The 23740-nt window shown below is 48.5% G+C and overlaps 1 protein-coding gene and 1 non-coding gene across 3 annotated transcripts in view; both read right to left on the reverse strand.

Annotated features, from left to right (window-relative positions):
• Window positions 1–23740, reverse strand: part of mib1 (E3 ubiquitin-protein ligase mind bomb 1) — a 592519-nt gene that overhangs the window by 539514 nt on the left and 29265 nt on the right. The gene's annotated exons all lie outside the window — the stretch shown is intronic.
• On the reverse strand, window positions 14303–14377 carry TRNAS-GGA (transfer RNA serine (anticodon GGA)). Its single transcript has one exon. It is a non-coding gene; the product is annotated as a tRNA-Ser (tRNA).

Here is a 23740-nt window from a genome sequence, read left to right on the forward strand (position 1 = left end):
AAAGACAGAAACATCGACCTTCGAGACGCTTCTGCCTATATATACGATAACGATTTTCAAGGACTTTCAAGACCTCGACAAAGCATATTCGTGGATTAACGCACCACGACGTCTGACAGCGTGAAAAGGAAAAGGCTTAAAAAAAACGAGCAAGCATAACTGGAGATGGATGTTCGCTAAGCCTGTTTCGCTTAACCACCACCACAAACAAGATGGCTCCCGGCCAGAAAGGCACTAATCGAATTGGACTGACACGACGCTCGGCTTGTACATACGCTGTCGTAATATGCACAAATAAAATCGACTAAGCGTCGCCGAGAACCAAATTCGATCGACCATTTTTAAACACCCCGCGAAACGTTGAAAGCCTCGAAAAACGGCAGTTTCACCTTCGGGGGTTCACAAGGCGCGACATGGCTCTCGCTTTGCTGGCTGGCCTGTCGGTCACACGAACCGAAGAGGGGGGGGGGGGGGGGGGAGAGAGAGAGAGAGATGGAGTAGAAAGAGAGGGGGCGCTCGTCCACTGAGCGCTATTGATGCTTCTGTGATGAAGGTTCGCATTCTGTCGGCATCTCTCGTAAGGCGACCACAGAGGAGAACAGGGGAGTCATTCTTCTGGTGCTATATCCTGACTCGCTGAGGAAGGGATTCAAAGCTTACGCTGTCCTGCAGTGTACACAGAAGAGCTTTAGAAGAAGAAATGTGAGGACAACTGAGCACTTCCTCTGAGTCGTGAAAGCGAAAGCATTACTGTCCACTTGAACGCCGCGTGGCGGTCCTTCCAGTTGTGGACTCCTGCAGGGATGGAGGCATCGCGCAGTGAAGGAATATGGGAAGCACCCGTGAAAGTCTTAGCAAAATTGTCGAAAAATATTTCACATCTGCGTGCCATGAATCATTCGAGGACAAGCGGTCAAGTACGTATCAAGAAAGGGATAAGACAAGGACAAGCCATCTCTCCGACGCTATTCGAAGCCTGACCACACGTACGCAACCTGCTAGAATGGGAAGGGTTAGGTGCGACGATCAACGAGCAGTAAATAACCCCAGAAACTTGCGGTTTGCAGATGACAGCTGTCATGTTAGGCAAATCTCGAGATTAGTTACTGTGAACGATTGAACAACGGCATGATGACGATGGGATGACGGTACCGAAGTGATGACCATGGCAAAACGACGTTGTGACGACGACCTTGTGACGACGACGGCTGACGAAGAAGGCATGGTGCGAGTAGGAGCCTGTTATACATTCGCTGACATATCTACCCAAGAATGTACACACCAGGAACAGCCGCCGCCGCAATTCAATTGGCAGGACACGCCACGCGTCATGCGGACGTCAAAGGTTTGACCCTCACCCCCCCACCCACAACCCCATCCGCGCACGTTTTCTTTACTTCTAAGTTTCAATTAATCTTTTCCCTCTATCATGAATTCGACACTTGTCATAGACTTAACACTGACGCACCAATTATTTCTGCATTTCAATAAAAAAAAAGAAGTCAATTTCCAAGGAAACCATCGCCTTTTCATGGTCGCTACTGCAAATCGTGCAGACCCGTCGGTTCGCGTTTTTTTCTCATCTCGGAAGACAAAGTAGACACACGTGCACGTCATCGCTGGAAGTGCCGTCTTGTGACGCTGGCGTTGATTAGATCAGCTTAATTGCAACAACCATGCTGTACCCATGTTACTGGCGCCAGCCAGAATTCCTTTATGTCGCACTAACACTTGCAGTGCCTGTTTTTTTTTTTTTTTTCGTGAACGGGCAACGACTGCAACCACCTTCCCGCCTCCGTCGCTGCAATCGAAGACCCAGCCGCCTTTAAAGTTGCGATCAACAGTTTATTGTTAGAACACTCCTCTCTGTAATACCCTCGGGTCCCGATAGTATGAAAATAAATAAACAAATAAATACCTCACATTTTATGTTCCAACTGCAGGCACAAATTTACACCATGCAAAAGCGTTTCTAAGGCACTGTGGCTAAAAAGAAGCGTCACGAGGTGACGCTACAAGCACTAATGCTGCCGTGAGCCCCCTGTGGTCCAGTATTCTGTGCACTGAACTAAGTTTACGAATGCACGATCTAGTAAGAATTTTTACGCTGTACGCGAGCTGTTAAACTTCAGAGAGTATTGGAGACGGATGGTGGCCCCACGTTGTGACCCTGAGTTCCACCCCAGCACATGAAACTATAATTGCAAAGCACGCTCCAGCTGGCATCTTGTACAAGGACATCGGCAGCCACAATTAGCGTACTTATCCTATTTCTTTTTTTTTTCCTTTCGGTAATGTCACTTTGCAACACAAGGACGTTCCTCCTAGCAGGCTGTGGTTCGAAGGACCGTCACTACAGTCACGACCAGTATAGCAAATCTAGCGGCGGCATCTTGAGACGCTTTTTCCAACCACGCGATCCGTTTGAAACATTCGTGCCGCGTATGCGCTCCAGTGACAAACGAAAGCCGAAGGAATGACTCCAGGATAACGATTACGTCGCACCTCTACGCCTTTGTCACTTCACTGCAGTATTATTAATCGGCAGCCACAATTAGCGTACTTATCCTATTTTTCTTTCCCTTTCGATAATGTCACTTTGCAACACAAGGACGTTCCTCCTAACAGGCTGTGGTTCCTAACTAACAGGCTGTGGACGTTCCTTCTAACATCTGTCACGTGCTCTCTGGCTAAGCTCTGCGACGCAAGACGTCGCTACCAGCGTTGTTGCTTCTGTCCACCTCTCCGGTGATACCTCATTCCGCAAACGCTAATACGTCCAAGGACCAAGGTAAAGCTGTCTAATATTCTGACAGGTCAAACCTCTCGCGTCAGGGTCAAGATGGTGGGCACACGCAGCAGTCTCGGCTGCGCTCCTGGGCCGCGAAACGAAGGGCGACCCACGCCTGCTTCGCCGAGCGACTCGGAACGCGCCCGTCGCTCCAAATTACTATACAGTCGACCAGGCGCGGCGAGCTCGGCGAGCCCACCGAGAATGCACTTATACATTCACCGCTGCGGTTCCGACACGGCTGAATCAAAAAGCGTTGCGCCGGCAGCCAGCTTCTCCCCGGGGAAAACAAAAAAAGAGAGAGAACAAATAACAACAACAAAAATAACACGGGTGCCGTGCCCGGGACCCGCTCTTGCACCACCGCCGCCACCTTCCACCCGTAAGAAAAAGGAATCGTTCGCAGACCCGCGCTTATACTTTGGCGCAAGGGAACTCGAGCTATGGCGCACGGCACTGTTTCTTCGTTCCCGTCTTCTTTATTCCTTCTCTCCCTTTCTTTCGATTCTCGTCCCAGTCGTCCTTCCAGTCTCCGCTGCGAGACACCACTTGAGCGACACGCACGCACCAACACGCACGACAGCCGTCGCCCGTGCGACACCGCAGCGCAGCGCCCGAAGACAAAGGCTCACAAACACACACACACGCACACACACACACACACGCACACACACACAAACGCACGCCACAATCCGCACACAGGCACACGCGCACATACAAAGAAGACAGCAGTGGTAGTTTCCCAAACGCGTCGCCGGCACCAAGAACGTTCCCGCTCCCCTATCCCCGTTCTCCCGTGTTCCCCCTTTCTCATCCCCCTTTCCCTTTCGTCTTTCTTTCCCGATCCCTGCTCGCCAGCAGCCGCTGCTGCTGCTACGCCGCCCCACCCGGAGCGCGCGGGTATCGAACAAGAGCAAAGCGACCGATCGCGCTGCATCGCCTGGCCGCGTTCGGTAAATGGAAAAATCGATGCCCCTATAAATCTCACCCTCTCACCCCCCTATCCCCACCTCGTCCCCGTGTCCCCATCACCCTTCCCGTCCCCACCTTCTTCCCAACCTTCCCTTTATTTTTCTCTTCCCTCCGAGACACACCACGCGAGCCGACGAACCTGATCGGCAGCGACCACCACCAGCAGTAGCCCCCGTCTGGCTTCCTTTCTTTCCTTCCTTAACTCCCTCCCTAGCTTCCCTAGCTTCCCTACTTCCTCCACCTATACACTACTTTTCCGCCTGCATTCCCCTCGCTTTTTCTTCTTCTGTCTCATTTCATCCCTACAGAAAGAAAGGGGAAACACGAAGGTGGCTCCAAGAAAGGCAAGGCTGACAAGGAAAACTGTTTTCTTTTGTTCAGGTTATTGGCGGCGCCGCTGCAAGGGCCGCGATCGCAGCAAAACGCAACGCTCGAGTTCTCGTGTTTTTTTTTTGCTTCCTCTTTTCTCCCTTTAATTCGCTTCCCTTCTTTTCTTTTTCGGCGGGTCTCGAGCTCGCCGGCTTTTCTTCATTTTCATCCGAACTCAATTTGTTTAGACTGCGGGAACACATGTGTGCGAAGTGATGTGATCTCTGTTCTCTTCCGGCGCGCCAGCCCCAAATGAGAATTATACGTACTTTCGTTGCGACCCTTCCTCCCTATTCTCTCCCGCCCCTCTGCCTACCCTCGCCTTTCTATTTTTTTCTTTTGTTACTTTCCATCATCTGACTGGAATGACGTAGCTGTGATATTTCTATCTTTTCGAACGCTTTCTCATTCCGAAAGTTTTTTTTCGTTTTTTTTCTCTCCTTTTCTTCGACTCTTTTGTTTTACACGTCTCTTGCTACTACTATTTCGGGACACCCAGCCGCACGACGCTGCATCAACCTCGTCCGCCGCTGCCTTATTGATCTTCCCTTTTTTCTTCCCTCTTGTTCCCCTCTCTTGTAATACACCCTGTCTCTTTCCCGATACTGTTTATTACGGCGTTCTTACTCCCTTTCCTCCGGTCCAAAGAGCCGTTTTCGATCCGTATTTAGTGCGTGCCCTTCTTTCCCGGCACTTGCCTTATAAGGTGACGCCAGGGAACGCCGCAACCATCTTCCCTCCTGTTTATAGCATTAGGCACCATCATCCCGATACGACCCGCACGCCTTTGCTTTTTTTTCTCTAAAACCAGCAGGTCTTAAAGGAATACAGACACGTATCTTGAGCAAGAATATAGAAAGCCGGGCGAGCTGGAGTGCTTGTATTTCAAGCAACGCGCACCAGGAACGGGAATTACAAAAATAAAGGCGATAAACACTGAACAACTGTCGATGTATTCCACGTACGTACGACGGACAGCGTACTTTCAACGTTTTCTCTTTTTTTTATAAGATGTCTGCTCAACAACCGCGCTTGTAAGACCGCTGCATTTCATTCTTTGTTTTCTTTATTGTCTTTGCAGAAAACACAGGCAAACAGGGAAAAAAAAATAGGCAGGGTGAAGCAACGTTTTATATGTATATAAAATCTACAACGTGGGTCGAAACGACGCGTCAGGAAAATGGTGATGACGCTCGCCATTCCCTCTAAAGGTCGTTGGGCGGGGGAGCAGTGCTGTCCGCCAGCCCTCGTGTCAAACATATGCACTGCTTTTCTTTTTTTCACTCGCGAACGGTGAGAGTAAAGCGTCAACTTCAAATAAAGGAAGATGAAAACGACAAACGCGCTGTCGTAGCGGCACGTGCCAGACGACGCGCGAAAAGCAATTGGAATTCATGACGACTGCAAAACGGCCGCTTCATCCGCGCGCCCAAGTGCACGTTTTCGCTGGGGCTTCCTTTCTTTCGAGCATTACTACGCAGGTCTTCTCGTCTTCACGCTCGCTTTCTCTTATTTCATCTTCTTTTCGTTTAAGAAGGGCGAACGACTACGAAGCTACAAAAGAGTCAGTCGCTGTCGCATGGCACGAAACATGGGCTGTCCTGTCTTCTTTCTTTCTTGTTTTCTTTCTTTCTTTCCTTTCTTTTCTTTGTTTCTTTTTTTCTCTCCACCGCCCTTCATTTCTTTCTTTCTTGCCATTTCCCTCGAAAACACTGAAACGGTACCTTAAAACACAATGGGGCGGAACCTATGGGCAGACTGCACTCTAGATTCCCATAGTTGATAGCAGTGCCGAGAACACACACACCTCAGCGAGCGGTTGAAGCGAAATTGGAGGGACGCGGTGAACAATCGCCGCGACACCTTCTATCTCTAATCACGAGACAAGAGTGTCCGACGTGTGAAAAAAAGAAATGGCGAAGAATGCGCGTTCTGCGCGTGGCTCGGCATGTCCACGTTCGAAATCGGAAGTGGGAAAATTCGTGAGTCAGAAGTCGGCTAAGATCGGTGGGTAATACGAGCGATGTAGCTTGGGTGATTGACGTTCTCTTCTTTTTATATACTGTCTCGTTTTTCTTGTTGTTTTTTTTTTCATCGTCTAGAGGCCGGTTTTGGCGAAACCGGCTTTAATAAATGACAGCGCGAAGGCGCCCTCTGAAAAACAATGAAACGTAAGCGACCATGATAGGCGAAAAAACGCGAAAATGACGCAATGGCAAAACTGCCTGCATCGCTTCAGTTTGGCTCACTCCAGACGTCAGTAAGACGTACCCTAAAAGATAAAAAACAAAAATGCCCGAAAAGTGGCACTGTAAAGGTGGCTTTTCGTTGCGCACAAGTGCAAAAGGTGAAGCACGCTTTTAAGGAGTAAAAAAAAAGCCTACATTTCACCGTAACGGCGTCGCCATTGAACAAATGAGCGAATACAGTTAAACTTGACAAGAACTAACAAAAAAACCACAAGAACTCTTTGACCTCAAGGTAAATTCAAGTAAATTTATGCAGCGTCATTATTTTCACATCGTCTGAAGTACCGTACCAACGGGTGGTCACAGAGGCAGAAACCTACCTCCAGTAATTTTCCACGAAACGCCACGATAGCCGAAACAGACAAAAAAAAAAAGGAAGCATCACCTAATTCAAAGCAATTTCCTCTGACACGTGCCTCTTGTTTTTCCTACTTCCACGCGGAAGCAGCTTCTTCTCGTTAAACGGAGTTGCCGACGAAGAGGAAGAAACAAAAACTTCGTCGACGGTAAACGCGCGTGCCGGGCCTGAACCCTCATTAAGATGCGCCTGCAATCTTCGTCAACCTGTTTCCCAGCGCATACGTAATTGTGAGCGCTGCGCAAGTCACTAGTTATCGTCGGGCTGCCACGTAGGCTTCGGGAAATTCTCTTCCACCGTAGACAGCTCGGCGCCATTTTTTTACGCCATAAACATTCACGTTTCAGCGCTTCCGACTTGCGGCGCGCATCTCTTCGAAATTTCTTTTTTTTTTTCTGAAGAAATTTTTGGCCTCTCGGGAGATTACGTTTCGTCATTTGCGAAGCCTTCGCTCGACGAGTTCTCCGACTAGAAGGTACGCATATACCGGTCTATTCATCCGGCAAACAGCACCCGCACAATCTATAGCCGCGATGCCGGCCTCGAACCGCCGTGAAAACACGAGCAACTCGATTAGACCAGCACGCGAAGTTTGTGCTTTCCCGTCTCACCCAATCAGGCTACGCGGAAGTTAAAGAAAGAAAGAAAGAAAGAAAGAAAGAAAGAAAGAAAGAAAGAAAGAAAGAAAGAAAGAAAGAAAGAAAGAAAGAAAGAAAGAAAGAAAGAAAGAAAGAAAGAAAGAAAGAAAGACGAGTCAGTAGACGTGGTTCCCGCAAGCAGCGTTAGCAAATTACGGGTTGCGAAAGGACAATGATTGAAAACAAAAAAAAAAGAGGAGGAAAAGAAGACCACCTCCTCCAAGGGGAAAAAAACCAACAAGAAAAAGACAGTAAAACAAAATAAGAGAGACCCGGTCCGCTGAAGGTGCACATAGTTGAGCACAAGGAGAGTAAAACAATGGAGCAACAGACGCGAGGCACAACGGCCAGCTTACGAAAATTAGAAAAACGGCACCGGAACTGAAAGCGAGGAACATCGCAAGCTAATACAGCAATTAAAAGGATAATAATAGCAGCACGGGCAGCCAACGCGGAAGCGCGAACACGTGGACACAACGTTCCCGCAACTCCGAGATCAACTAAAACGTGGGACAAAAGAAGACAGCGACTACAGTAAAGAGTAGGACCCTGGATGAATTAGAAGGCATGAAAACGAAGTGACGCAACAACAAGAAAGCGACATTAAAAGGCAAGGGTAGGGGGCCAAGGAGGCAGCGGAGGCGAACCACACTCAGTGCGCTTTCTCTTAGACAAGTCGCGATGACGAAGGCAGCAAAGATGAGCTAAGCGGGAAGGAAACAGAAGACAGAGAGAACAAAAGAGAAAAGGCGGGCAACAACAGGGACCGTCAAGCGAGCGTACAAGATACGTGCACGTGCGAGGAAACACAAAATTCGATTACACACCACCAAGCTGCGGCGGGGGCCCACGTTCCTGTCTGTGCACACACACAAACACAAATACAGAAGGATAGGGAGAGAGGTAAACACACACGCGCGTATAAGAATACAACAGCGTTCTCTTGCCAGTCCTTCACTAGCTGCGCCCCAACTCATCTTCACTTCCGAAGCTGTTGCTGCTGGGAATACCCTGTGCCCACCCTTAACACCTTAAGCCTGCCTCGTCAAATTTTTTTTTTTTATTTCTCTCGTTTCTCGGTCGTTCTTGAGATGCGTTCCTTCTCGTTTTCTCATTTTTACGCCGTTAGCTCGACGCGATGCGAGACACCGTAATGCGCTTCCTTTCGAGAATTTTCTGAGTCCTTTCTTCATTCTTTTTTTTTTTTACCGTCACTTTTTTCCCTAAACCGTCCTCCGACCCAAGTTCCCGAGTTTCCCTCTGCCAATTTACTTCCTCCAGCTTATCAGGAATCTTTCTCTCTGTATCCCCCCCCCCTTTTTTTTAATCCACTACGTGCTCATGTTCCTCCATATAGGCAGCATGTGATGTACGCTTTCTTATCTATATATACATTTTTTTAACACCATGATGCGCAAAGTGGGAGAAGACGGTGTAACACGTCCCTTTTCTCAATTTCCCCGAAGTTTCACTTCGTTCTGTTTCTTTTATTATATATATATATATATATATATATATATTTCTTTTCTTTTTTTCAACCTGCTCTTACACTTGCCTCGAAAACCGAAAGAAGAAACGGGTGAGAATAGAGATCAGAGGAGAAGGCTGGAATTTCATGTACGCCAGAGGAAGACACCGGGCGGTAAAGAAATGAGTAAAACGCGATTTAGCGAGCGGGGCCGCGCGCTAGTGCAGTTCCGAGCACCGAAAACAAAAATTCGCACTTGACAGGCAAGAACGCGAGACAGCCACGGATAATGCAAGACGGCGCCAAGATGAAACAGAATGTGATAACAAAGAAGACTGACGCTGCGGTGCTTAGCGAGCCAAGCTCAAAGCCGAGATAGCAGTCGGGCCGCACGATAACAGGTGAGATGATAAAGAATCTGTGATGACGGAGAGAAGGAAGTTTGAAGCAGCGGTCCGTAAAGAGAAAAGGTCTAAAAGGAAAACTAAAGAGGGACTATAACATAAATGCGATTACCCCTCCCACTCCTCCCCTCCTTCCCATCTTCTGACACACACCCTCCCTCCTTCCCCATGTCACGGTGTTCACATTTCCGTGCGCAACTTCTTTTTTGCCAATTCTGTGCAGTGGCCGGAAAATTTTAAAAGTATATGTCATTCCCAGATGTAACCCACTCCGACAACTGACACATGAAAGACAGCGTGAGCGGCTTCTCAGACTCTTCGGAAGTCGAACGCAGCGGCAATGGCTGCTGCAATGGTAGCAGCCGGCTGTTCTTATAGTGACGCCACCCCCCACCCCCTTTTCAAGAAGGCTTAATTCCAACATCACAGCGTCAGCAGCCTTGACCGCCGTTACCGTACAAAACTCCTACAGTTTAACTACAACATGCGGCCGGTATAATGCGACGCGAGGAACAGAAGTTAAAGCGAGCACTATGACCGGGCTGGTCGATACGAGTTCCATAACGACGCAAAAAATAATAATAATATTTGGGGTTTTACGTGCGAAAACCACTTTCTGATTATGAGGCACGCCGTAGTGGAGGACTCCGGAAATTTTGACCACCTGGGGTTCTTTAACGTGCACCTAAATCTAAGCACACGGGTGTTTTAGCATTTCGCCCCCATCGAAATGCGGCCGCGCCGTGGCCGGGATTCGATCCCGCGACCTCGTGCTCAGCAGCCCAACACCATAGCCACTGAGCAACCACGGCGGGTGACGCAAAAAAACAGACGAAGGACGGAACAAAGAATACGAGACCAAGGCGACACTTCCAAACAACGCTTTACTGCGAAGCACACAGCGCTTATGTAGGTGTCAGCCGTTGAAAATTAAAAAAAAATACGAAGGAAAGATGAATAAAAGAAAGTCAGACAGCTTCCCGCCTTAGATAATGTGTGAACACGTGAGTAACAAGAAAAACTACGCGTCATGTAACGGCCCTATGCCTGCCTTTTGTCATTTCGTCTCTGTTGAGCTATCCGATGTTATAAGGCGTTACGGGTTAGTGAAGAAAATAAAGAAGAAAAAACGGCTGTATAAGCGGTTGTCTACGCGCATTATATATATATATATATATATATATATATATATATATATATATATATACTGCACATCGACCACACCGCCACCTGAAAACCGCTGCGGAACTGCCCGTAACAACTTCGAAGTAAAAACGCAAACATCGAGCTTCAAGTAAATTGAACGCCGCTGCGCGGCTCAATGTGGCTGGCCCCTTTTCATTTTTATGTAGCGAGTATTGCTACGTACGACCGCTTCATTTTGCTGTGCAAAGTGACTACCGTGTAAGTGACGGGATTTTTCGACGTCCCACGTTCCGTAATCGGCTGCAAAAGAATATTCCCTCCTTTCTTGTGACGCATGCAGCGAATAATTGCGCGCTTACTTCGGTCTGCGATGATGAAAAAATATCAGCGCGGATGACTATGTAGTATACACAGTACATTGTCGCAGTGCAACGAAGATAGGAGACGAGGAAACGTATCACAAAAGCAGCTTGTTTTAGTAGTCGAGCCTAGAGATTACTTCTTCGTCTTCTAATCTCCGCTAGGCCGACACACGAGACGAAGCCTACTATGGCCGGGTTTCGGTACTCGCCGTATAGACGGCTAAGTAGACGGCTAAGCTGACAGCGGCCATCTTAAGTCTCGTTCCAATTCTCACGAAGACGTCAAAGTTGACAGAATCGCGAAGACAGCGTCGAAGTCAAAAAACCATGCAGGCTCCTTTCCTGTACAAACAAGATGGCGGCCGAGCAGGACGCTTGCAAAGCTCACTGGAAGGTTGCTTGCGCACAAGAAAACGTAGACGCGCTATCCTACGCCCTTAAGAGGAAGCTTTAGCTCGGGCCCAACTCCGACGCGGCCCGTTCAAATACATTCAAAACACAAAAACATTTCTCTGAGATAGCCCCTGGACCGATTTTAATGGAATTTTGTTGCATTTGGAGAGAGACAGTTAAATACTAGTGACTGTCGGAAGCGGAATTTCGATTTAGGGCTTGGATATTGTTAAAAAGCTCTTCAAAACTCGAAAGTTAGAAAAAAACAAAGATATAAGCACGAAGTTTACAAATTAATAGCTCTGCATCGAGAACAGATATCGTGGTTCTGTAAACGGCATCCATTAGATCATTCAAAGCGGACGAATTCGATATGTCATTTTTTTTTTTAGATGTACGTGTAACATATCAATTTTGTCCACTCTAGATGTACTATAAGACGCAATTCACATAATTGTGATATCATTTTTCATTGCTGAGTGACAGAGTTGTACACTTGAGAGTTTCGTTTTCTGAAAATTGTCCATTTTGCCACCTTTTAATAAAAAATTGACGATCTAAGTCAAACGTTTGAAAAAGAAACAGTCACTAGATTTCAAGTTTTCATTTTTTTTTTTTGTAATGCAACAAGTCTCGCCATATTTGGCCCAGTGGTTGCCGAGAAAAACGAATTCCCCTTTTGCATGTATTTAGATAGGAGCACCCGAACTAACATTCCTCTAAGCTACATCGTGTTATTCATAGGTTCGCAGGCACAAATGTGTGCTTTTCTAAACTTCTTGAGGCCGCGAGGTGGCGTCCCCATCGCAAAAAGGGCTTCTGTACGTCTTCCAGACGGCTAGAAACGCGTTCCATTGCGTGGCCTCGAAGCTCTCTCCGGCTGTCTCCTTAGCTGTTTACGTAGACCGTCTCCGATGCCGTCCAGAATTGGAACGCACCCTAAAGCTCCCATCGTTGTCTTTATCGTCGACATAGAAGAGACGCGGAAATACATTAAATTATTATTTAATTAGAAAACTCATTAGCGAATGCATGAAACATCAACCTATCAACTTCACTTTCTTTCGGCGCAGTCTGCAACTTCCTGCTACAAAATTATGTACCTTTGAGACAATTATCGAGAGCCCATCATGATTAGTGATCATGGAATTTGAACGCTTGCTATTCATTCATTTGGCGGATAAAGCTTAACTATTACTGGCGAAACTGCAATCTCTCTAGTTTTTCTCAGTGCGAGGTCGCTGATTTAAATGTACTTTTTTTTCGTACCTGGGCCTTCTCGCATCGGAGAAATTATCGAAGCTTGCTGGTTTGAACCATTGGTCTTTCTTTTATATTGTTTTTTTTTTCCAAGAAGCAACGTAGTCTTCATTTAAGAATGGCCACTGCTGCCAACTGTCCTTAAAGCTTTTCGCTAAACTGAGACTACGAAGTCGCAAAATTGTTGCTCAATTTAGCTAAAATTGCCCCTAAAACCGTCGAGTAAACATTTAGATAACGTAGCCATATTGGGACACTATCATATAGGTTAACGTGCAATGCGTAGCGCACCCAACAAAGCCTTTCACGTTCGTTTAGCGTCTGTGCAGGCGAACAATAAACTAGCTAGTTACCATCACTAGATGTAGAAGGCTCTTAACACGCACGCAAAACGACGATTGGCATGACTAAAATTCTGCTTGCAACTTCAAATTGTAACTATAGTCAAATGCAGCACGTCATAAAAAAAAAAACAGGGATAACCGCATTTTCATAGCAAGATAACGTACAGCCCTCCAGTTTTCTATCGTTCACAGCGCGCGCGAAGAGTAAAAAACCCAGCTAATCGAGCTTTGTCGTGTTGCTGACGCGGTGACAACATGCATGGCCTGCATTCGGGTCGAACGCGCTGCGCTTCCGTCATTTTACCTACGTTAAAGCACCTCGCGACATTTATTACCCGAAAGCTGCGAGAAAGAGACGCAATGAGTTAAAATTTGTGTGAGCTTTACGTCCGTCCGTCCGTCCGTCCGTCTGTCTGTCCTGAGCTCACTAAATTCGATTCTCATCTTTACTTCTTTTCTATCGCGCTCGTTTCCCATCTCTGGTGAAGCTACCCTGCGTTTAAAATCAATTTTTATCATTTACGGGAAGAACTGCACCACAAATAATTTCATGCATTCGCGGAAAGAAGGTAAAAACCATCGAGCGCCTAATGCGTCCGGTGCACCCACATTTAGATAGCGATTTCAAGCAGCCTGTGTATATATATATATATATATATATATATATATATATATATATATATATATATATATATATATATATATATATATATATATATATATATATATATATATCCTTTTAAGGAAACACCGAGTAAACGCGCCATGTCTGGTGGCACGGTCTGGCCTTCGTCGTCAACGCTGTCCAGGACGAGGAATGGATAATGCACATTTCCTCCGCTCTGAAGAATGCTGACTGCGTGTTGAGAGAGAAAGGTCACCGCGGGTCAAGGTCAGACGGGGCACAGCTTGCAAGGCCCCGAAATAACGACGCGCCCGCGTGATGAAAAAAAACGAAGGCACTGGAGCGCACAAACTGAGCGCGCGCACGCAAGCGCTTAAAGTAAACATAGCCGTTGGCGAACGCAATTAATAAGCTTCCTTTTACACTAAATGGGACGTCATTACAAATATCAGCCGGCGGTTTTTGGTGGGCGTCTGGCTTTCCTTGCAGGCGCCACGTGCATATCAAGCAAACCAGACCGGCCAAGTGACGCCAGCGCCCGTTATCGTTGTATATTTTTCCCGCGAGCTGGCCCCCGAAATTTGGAGGCAATAGCGAGCACGAACGATATTGCAAAAATAAATGCGACGCGGCGCCGCGATAACCGGGAGATCTGTAGGCACCGATCTCAAGGCAAATGAGTGCTTCGCAGAGCCTAATTATATACACTGTAAAATATTTTACACATTTAAGAAGTGAATAAGGGTGTAAATGTGTCTATAACTCACATCCTTACACTCTTTTTGGGCTTAAGGGTGTGACTTTTAGACGCATCATCATCATGAGTAAAGGGAAAATCAGACATCCACCCGTTCGTAGCAATTGCTACGAAGGAGACCCATACGGGTTCCTCGAAAGAAAAGCCTCATCGTTGAAGAAAAATTCGTCCTGGTCCGGGACTCGAACCCGGGACCACCGCCTTTCCGGGGCAGCCGCTCTACCACCTGAGCTAACCAGGCGGCTTGCAGATGGCAGGGCGAAGTCGAATTTGTCGACAACACGAAGCAAAGGCAAGAGTTTGACGCAGTGGTTCCGCGGAAACCCGCAAGGTGGAGAGAAGTAATGAATAAAGAGAAAATCAGACATTCACCCGTTCGTAGCAAGCGCTACACAGGAAACCCATACGGGTTCCTTTGTTCCTTTATTCATTAAACCAGTCGCAGGGAGACCGGTTGCAGAAAGACCAGTCGCAGAGAAACCGGTTGTAGAGACCAGCCGCAGAGAAACCGGTTGTAGAGAGGCCGGTCGCAGAGAGACCGGTCTCTGAAACCGATCTCAAAGAAACCGATCGCAAATTGTCGCTTTGGTCGCAAAGCGACTGCTTTGGGTCAGTCGCTCGCCGCTAAATTTTTCATTCACGTCACCGCAGTCGACGGGTTCGAAAAATTCGGCTTTCAAAATCGGTCGACGACTGTGCTTACATTTTGTAACAGTTTTTTTTTTTAATCTGAACTAGACGCACGCAAATAAAAGAAAACGCAAAGCCAATGGTGTCAAAACGAAAATGACGAATGGCGGCTCTAAAATATCGGGAATTTTACGATAAAATCGTGAAAGAAGTGGGAGGTACGCGGGCCCCGGATGCTCTTCGAGTTAAAGCAGCGCAATCGAAGAAACACGGAGACACGCAGCAAAACAAGGACGGACAAAAAGCGCTGACATGATCGAGGCGGTTCACTTTGACTATATTATGAATTACCAAACACAGCTAACGGGTATATCTGTTCTGCATACAAAGGACAAACCGCCGAATAAAACGATAAAAGATAGGAAAAACGGAGCAACCCTTCTACACCCGAATAGAAAATCAACACTAAAAGCACATGAGACTAAAGGAACATCTAACGTTATTTAAATTGACTTCCACGTGGAGGTGAGGGCTATACATGAAGATCTCGCATAACGCCCCGTGACTGCATTCGAAATCGATAAGCGAAACACGTATATACTCATGGCATATGAGAGAGAAGAAAAAGGAGAGTGAACATGAATGAATGAATGCATTTAGGATGGAAACCTGGGCGTGTTGATTTAGCACATTCTGAGATGAAAGGCGCGTAAGCGGCGACACTCACAGAGGTACACAAACAAGGTGCCTTGCGCATGCGCGTATATCTCTCACCTCTGTCGTCGCCTACTCGCCTTTAACCTGTGTATGAATGAATGAATGAATGAATGAATGAATGAATGAATGAATGAATGAATGAATGAATGACCAGTGTGTCCTCCGCCTCGACCGGATCGTAACCCCCAGAAAAGCACAACAAGACGGCGGCCCATACGGAGGACTGGTTGCTACGCGGCAGCCGCTGCGGGGCTTGAAGAATGACGAAATATAACAAAGCACGTGATCGATGAACGGAGTGGGCCTTCCGGGCGGCGTATAGGGCTAAGGCGCGCGTGTGCTGCAGCATATCAAACCCCAACGAAAAAACGCGCAGCCGGCGTTCGGTCCCACAGATCGCGGGCCGCCGGTCCGTCCGGAGCTAGCGCACACAACTGCAACGCCGACGGGGCGCGGTAAGGCCTCGATAGTGTGTGAGTGTGTGTGGAGGGGGGGGGGGGGGGCATCGTTAGCTGCTGCTGCTGCAGCAACACGTCGGTTCGAAGGCGACCGCAAGAGATGGCGCGCGCCCCGCAACAAAGACGCTGATGACCGTCGGTGGTGGCCGTCGTCGTGACGAAGAAAGGAACTGTGCAGGGAATAAAGGGAAAGGCGCAGGGGATGCGTGGGTGTGTGTGTGTGCGGCCCCCTGCGTTCGATAAGGCTCGACCGGCGTTGCCCGAGAATGGAACTCCGCGGCTGGGAGGAGAAGACGGAGGAGGATGAGAAAGAGGAAAAGGGGGGGTTGCCTTTGCGATGACCTGGCGCGATTACGCGGACGACCGATGACGAAGATGACGACGACGGGTATGGGGAAGATTAGGGATGGTGGCGCCCGGGCCGGCGCCAACGCCGATAGCGATGACCGGAGATGACCGTCGCGTGGAATGGGAGAGGTCGACGTGAATGCCTAAAACGGTCGCGGCAAGCAAGTCGCGTGCGTGGAAGAAGTGAGAGTGGAATGAGGGGGCGGGGTGAAAGTGCATCACCAATGCCACAGTTGATGAAAAAGAGAGAGAGAGAGATGTGAGGACTCGCGATTTGACGTCTTACGGTGGTATGCTATATATGAAAAGGCAGCGACGGCCCTGTAACGCCCCCCCCCCCCCGCCTCGAGCGCGACCCCACTAATGGTGGGGGGGGGGGGGGGGCAGGATGTTGACAGCGACTCTCTAGCCGCAACGGAAAAGGCGGAGGAAGTAAATAGCCGGCGACGACGACTCACGAAAAACTGCAAAGTACAGAAAAGAAAACGTGTCTGACAGCTGAAAATGTCGCGGGTCCGCGATCTGATCGGCGCAACGCGCGTTGATCACCGCGCACCGACGTTAGCGGAGATGCCCGGGAAAAAAGACTCGCACGGGCAAAAAGGAAGAGTGGATGCACTACCTATACGAGGCGTGAATAGTGTATCCGCATCCCGCATCGTGACCGATATATATATATATATATATATATATATATATATATATATATATATATATATATATATATATATATATATATATATATATATATGCCTGCGGGCGTCGGAAGTAGTTTGACGTTGACGAAGCGTGTCGAATGGTATGGCCACGACGGACACACGCATTCGGCGAGCGAGCTTATAGCAGAAGGAAACGCGAGTTGGCGCAAGGCCGGTAGAGCAGTTGTGTATGCGGCATAACGAACCTCCCGGGAAATGACTGCCCATTTATTGGAACGGGACAGGGAGCGTAATGGCGAAGCGTCAATGTGCAAACCAACCACGTATGTACAGCGTTCAAGAGGATATATATATATATATATAGAGAGAGAGAGAGAGAGAGAGAGAGAGAGAATTGCCCCGGTGCAAGATTCGTCCGCTTTTACCGCCTCGTGAAAAGCCGCTGCACGACAGAGGAATTTAGGGCAACCTGAGACTATTTGGTTGCACTGGGAAGCTTACGCAGCAGCCGTATATAGACTAAGGGATCACAGTCTCGACTACGAATGCAGGATTAATACCGACAATACCTCACTGCTTCGAACAAAGTACCCGCTCTGCCACTAAGCATTGTAAATTATCCATTAAAGGCGAAGAATTCAAAAGGTTAGGTGCCATTCGAAGGCGTGCCGAAAGAAAGGCTCTGCGTACTAAGAATATCGAAAACCTCAGAACTCGTCGACGGGCACAAAGACACATGCGGCGTTACCTCGCCAAACTGAACCGAAAAAGGTGGAGGGACTTCCATGGACGCCTGTAAGATGTAGCAAGGTTCACGAAAGGGAACAAAATTGACATTCATCCGACTGCACAGCACCACGAAGCTTTACAAAGGAAAACGATGCGTTTCGTTTTTTTTTTTTTTTTTGACAGGTTTGTAGTTTCGAGCCGCAAGTTGCGTGTACGACAGCTTTCCACTTCTGTGAACGTCCCTCCCATCTTGCGAAGTTCCGCAGGACTGTTTTGACAGGTTCCGAGTCCCTGAGCTTCGAGTCGTGGACTGACCAAACCTCGCGCGGCTACCTGCCAGACTGCTGGTTAGCCCATAAAGTATACAGAAACAGCCCCGAAAAGGCGTTGCTCCCGGGCTCGATTCTCGAGCCAGGACAACTTCCCCTTCGACCGCGAGGCTTCATTTCTGAATAAACCCGCATAGTCGGGCGGATGGCCGCTTCTTTCCCCCTCCCTTCCGTACGGCAAATCAGAAAAACTACGCAGTATACGATCGGAGGACCGTGACAATGGGGACAGGAACGGGGGAAGGAGGATGTGGGGGGGGGGGGGGGCATCTCCTAACGAGGCGGGCAGGAAAATGGGCGCCGCGCCGACGTGAGCGGGAGAAAAAGGCGTCGAGGCGCGCGGATGATAACGACGGAGAAGAACGCCGGTGCCATGCAGCCGCAATATAACGTTAATGAAGGCGACGGACACGCAACACCGGCGTCGAGGAAGGCCTCGCACGTGACTCGCGTGAGGACGAGTGTCGCGGACGATGACGACTTCGGTGGACGGCAAAAACAGTCACGTGTGACAGCAAGTGACGTCACCACGGTGCATCGAACCAAAAACAAAAAAAAAAGTTATGACAGATTTCGACACACTCGCTGGGAACTGCTTTAGGCGAAGCGTTCTCGATCCCTGCATACGCTTGTGGCGCAAGGACCAACAGGGACAGAGAGACATACGCAGAAAGAACGCTTGCGAGATGAAAACACCAACACTAAAACTGCAGAACCACTGCTGTCACCTAATCACGCTACGTGGAAACCCCCTTACTGCAGCCTGATATCAAAGGCAAGTGTGACGTTGAAATCGTGGCATCCGTGATGTGGAAATGTGCAACTGTGCCATCGATTTCCCGCACCAATAAGCAGCTAGATTATTTCGAACATATCGCACGCCCGTTTGATACGACGTAGACGTAACAGTGGTTTCGTGCGATCAGGTGAAAACGGCGCTTCTGTACTATCAACGTCGACGTTTCGATCGCAATATAATGTATGAATGTTTACATTCGGCGAACGAAACCAGTTGCACGACACCGCTAACAGTTGGAAATCAGCGCCGTACCATGTTTCTCGTCTTCTATCCTTGTTTATATGTAGCCTTGCGCGCTTGAGGCACAATCGGGATGGCACACCGGCCAGTGGCGTAGCAACAAGGGGGGTCGGGGGGCCGTGGGCCCCGGGTGCAAGGGGCGAAGGGGGGGGGGGAGGTGTCATATACGTCTGAAGACACCCCTCATTCCGCCGGCTACACCCGGGGAGGGGGGGTTGACAGAAGATCTAAGGGCCCCGGGTGCCAGACGACCTAGCTACGCCACTGACACCGACGTTTGTACCTCACGGCACGTTCTTGAATCGCCTTAAATAAATGCTAACGCGAGGAAACAAACGATGCAAGCTCAAGTTCGCACGGCCTCGTAACGTGCGATGCGGAATGCAGCGACGACCTACACAGTCTTACGCGATATGTTTCGCGAGTGCATGGGGCAGGCAATGCGCGAGCGGCAGAGCCGTGCGTACACAGAGAAGTGTGAAGCGTAGCGACGCACGTTAAACGCATCAACAAACACCTTCGACAAACACGAATCGCTCAATCAGCGCCTCTCCACAAACGCCACCCAACGCGACCGCGGCGAAATACGTCTTTGTCCTGCGAACACTTCTGCTTTCCCTCTCTGCGCGAGAGTCGTGCGGAAGAGCTTCTGTGACGTTGGCTTTTTTAGTCCATTTCTTTTCCGGTCGTAGGCGGCTTGTGCCGCAGATGTGCTGGTTAATACTTCATTACGCACAGAACAAATTACAAAAGCTAACCAGAACATCCTAACGGCACCAATACGGCAGCCGTTACGCTATTTCCTTCCACTGACAATCATCGCCTATAAATTCGGCGCTTTCCTCGCGTGCGTGGGTGCGTGCGTGCGCGCGCGTGTAGTTCCTTTTACGCGAGAGAGACGATGCGCGGCCGAGATTCGACAACTTCGAAACTATGTGCCAGTGAAAGCTCCTTTAAACCGAGAACTTCGTTAAAACGAAAACATTCGACACTCGTCGCGAACAGTATAGTACACGCAAGTGAGTCGACACCAATTATGAAGGCAAGAAGAAGCGCGTTTAGCGCCGATGGGAAGGGGGGCGGGGGAGAGAGGAGGAGGGTTTGGGGCCGGCGGTGACAGCGGCACGGCACCAAACAGCTAACGAGCCCTGCACACACTCGACGGGGCAGGCGCGCGCACGACAAGCAGCGTACGTGCACGATGATCACGCTGAACGCTGGGCGATCAAAGAAGGAACGCAAACAATCCGTCGACGCGAAAGAGCATCACGCGCGACCCCCTCCCCCCTGGAATGTGTAAACAGAATTATATAGCCCGGGAATGACTATAGAGAGGAAGACAGGAAAAAAAAAAGAAATAGAAACGTAGGGCGGAGGCGGGAAAACCGAAACGACACGCAACCTGGCTACGACAGCGGGGCCAAGAATGCGGCCGTCGGGGGCCAAGTGTCTACTATGCGTCGGTCGACTATACGCAAACCACTAATTGGCCCAGCTCTTTCTTTTCTTTTCTTTCACTCTCTCCATCCTCTCCTCCCTAAAGGCGTACGCTGCGGAGAAAGGTGTACACGTGTCGACATTATCTCCTGACAACGCGCGGAATTAGTACGACGCGGACGAGACACGTCGGTTTTATTCTTTCTTTCTCTCTCTCTCTCAGCTTCCCTTCTTTAGTTTTTCCTTCCATTATTCGCCCCGTTCTTTCCCTAATGGGGAAAACGGAGCAAGCAGAACTAGAAGCTCATTCGGCCGCTTAATTAGGGAAGCCGTTGAGTGTGCGGGAACGCAATCTCCGCGGCTTTGGGATGAAAAAAAGAAAACAAAAGGAGGAGACGTTAAAGCAGTGTGGGTAGGCCTGACACGTTGAAATGCAAGAAGGAATGCGGCAGCGCGAGAACAGTCCGGCGCCGTTTTCTATTTTTTTTTTAATCCCAGAGTCAGCGAGGCACGACGGGTGAACTAATAATAGAGGAGACCGGAAAATCTGGTGGTGGCGCCATCTCTCGGCGGGACTTGTCGGGCGCCAGAAGGTCGAAACGAAACTTTTCTTTGCGTTCCGGTTCGGCGAAAGCGGCTCACTTACGGTCGAACTCCGAAGCCTAAAAAGAAATTGGAAAGAAAAATGAACGGTTCGACTAGGTTTGAACCGACTTGTGTTCGTCTGCATAACGTGAGCGTCACTACAGAAAAACAGCACGCATTTACTCGGCACAAAAACTCGACGCTACTGCCGAGTTGCGCAGAAAAAACAGAAAAGTGCGCGAGCTGTTCTTTATGTCGCAAGTTCTTAAATGAAATTCAGATTGTGGAAGCACAACTGAAGATCAATACGTAATTTCAATATACGTAATTTCAATCGGGCCTCTTTCACTTAGCATACCAGTATTATCAAAAGTGACTGCATCAAAAGAAGCGCTTCTTTTTTTTTTTCGTTTGAGCTATTATGCAGGTCTACCACCACCGGAAAAGCTATTAGCCGGTCATCGATTTCAAACGCTCACGAAATTATTACTAATGCGCATGCCTCTTAACCAACCACGATGAAAACCGCAATAACGCAATAGCATTGCTGCCACCTCTAAAATTACAGCAAGCTCGCGTGAATTTACAAACGACACAAGTAAAGGAGATGCATGGACGAAGAATCTCCAGAGAATGTGGCGAATCAGGAACGAAAACCATTTTTTTTTTCGTTTCATTTCGGTCATGGCGCGACGGATGGACTAATAGAGGGGGACGAGAAGGTACGGTGGCGCCACCTCTCGCAGAACTTCGCAACTTGGGCGCGAAATTCGACAAGTGCTCTGCTTCAGATCAACGGTTCAGAAGTGTACTGTTGCTTGTAGAGCTTTTCTTCAATCGCTTGGAGGAAGGGCGTCGCCACTTCCTCATAAAGTCCAGCTCGACAGTCTATGATAGTTCATAGATTTTAAACAGACTGAGCTGCCATTTCGCTAACTACTTCTTCGTCATATAGGATATATACAAACCTTCTGCAGACAATTCTTTTTTCCTTTGGTTTCACTGTATTTCATAAGATTCCAAGCAACTTTTTGTGGAAGGTCTATAAGAGATTATTTGGCAAAATGTGTAAGGTCATAATTTTACTGGATGTCGAAAGACGTGTTGTAGACCTCATAATAAAGAGGTTAATAGAAAATTCCGTAGAAAAGGATGTGCAGACCGTAAATTCGTATTTGTCTATAATTTGGTATACTAATTTGATGTGGTAATGGAGCCAGCGCAGCGTTCCACCTCCCACAGCTGGCACGAGCATTGTTTGAACTTACCACGAGTATGCATACTTTGTAAGATCTACATGCACTTTGTTAATTATGACTGACATTTAATGTCCCTTGTGGAGCGTTGGGACAGCAGAAGAAAGAAGTCTGGGTGGACATTTCAGCACCGGCGCGTAGCCAGTGATAAGTGTACAGGCACTAACACTTGCTGTACGAGGTGTCTTGCACTGGCACAAGAGGGCGCCATAGGTATCATTCCAACTTTTTTAGCATTCATCTCCTTTTTTTTTTCGCTATCTCGCGCCACTCGACATGTGTAAAACTTTTTCAAGAACAGATTTTTCTTTTTAACTTGATGCAACATAGTAAAATTGCAGAAGGAGCCCAAACTCATAGATTGTATCTGAAATCTGGGAGAGAGAGAGAGAGGGAGAATGAAGAGGAAAGGCAGGGAGGTTAACCAGATATGAGTCTCCGGTTTGCTACCCTACACTGGGGATGGGGGATAGGGGTTAGAAAGATGACAGAGAGGAAAACGCAAAAAAAAAAAACGCACGTGCACACATGGAGACACACGCACAAAAGGCGTTCCAGTTAAAGTCGTTCACACAGGCCGGTAGATCGCAAGAAGCGCAAAAGCGCTTGCACGGCCTTCTTCTGTGACGGTAGGTCCTTTCGATGTTGCAGAATTCTTTTTTCGGATAGCGGTTGGTCGTCCAGTTGGTCAAGTTCGTGGCTAAGGCATGCCCTCTGTGGACTGTACTGCGGGCAGGCGCACAAAATATGGCCAATTGATTCTTCATGGCCGCAGTGGTCACAGGTTGGGGTGTCGGTCATCCCTATGCGGAAGGCATAGGCTTTAGTAAAGGCAACGCCCAACCAAAGTCGATATAAAAGTGTGGCGTCTCTACGGCGAAGCTGTGATGGCGCTCGAAGACTTAATGTTGGATCAAGTGAGTACAGTCGCGGATTTCTTAAATGTGGCTCATTCCATTGCGACGCGGTGCACTGCCGAGCAAGTAGGCGGAGCTTCCGTGCCGCGTCAGTTCTAGAAAGAGGAATTGGGACGTGGCGCTCCTCAGTATGGGCTGAGCGGGCAGCGTGATCCGCCCGTTCATTGCCGATAATGCCGCAGTGACTTGGAAGCCACTGAAAGGTTATTTCGTGGCCTGCATCACTTATATGGTGTAATGTCTCTGTAATATGGAATATTAGTTGTTCGTGCGGTCCGCGTCGTAAAGGTGACACTAGAGACTGCAGTGCCGCCTTCGAATCGCAGAATATTGTCCATTTGTGTGGCGGTTCATCACCAATGTGATGAAGAGCAGTAAAGAGTGCTGCGAGCTCTGCTGCCGTCGATGTTGTCGCGTGGGTCGTCTTAAACTTGATTGTTGTAGCTTTCGCTGGTATGACGATTGCCGCCACGGAGCTGCTTGGAAGGACAGATCCATCA

Source organism: Dermacentor variabilis, chromosome 9 (assembly GCF_050947875.1).
Source record: "Dermacentor variabilis isolate Ectoservices chromosome 9, ASM5094787v1, whole genome shotgun sequence".
NCBI lineage: Eukaryota > Metazoa > Arthropoda > Arachnida > Ixodida > Ixodidae > Dermacentor > Dermacentor variabilis.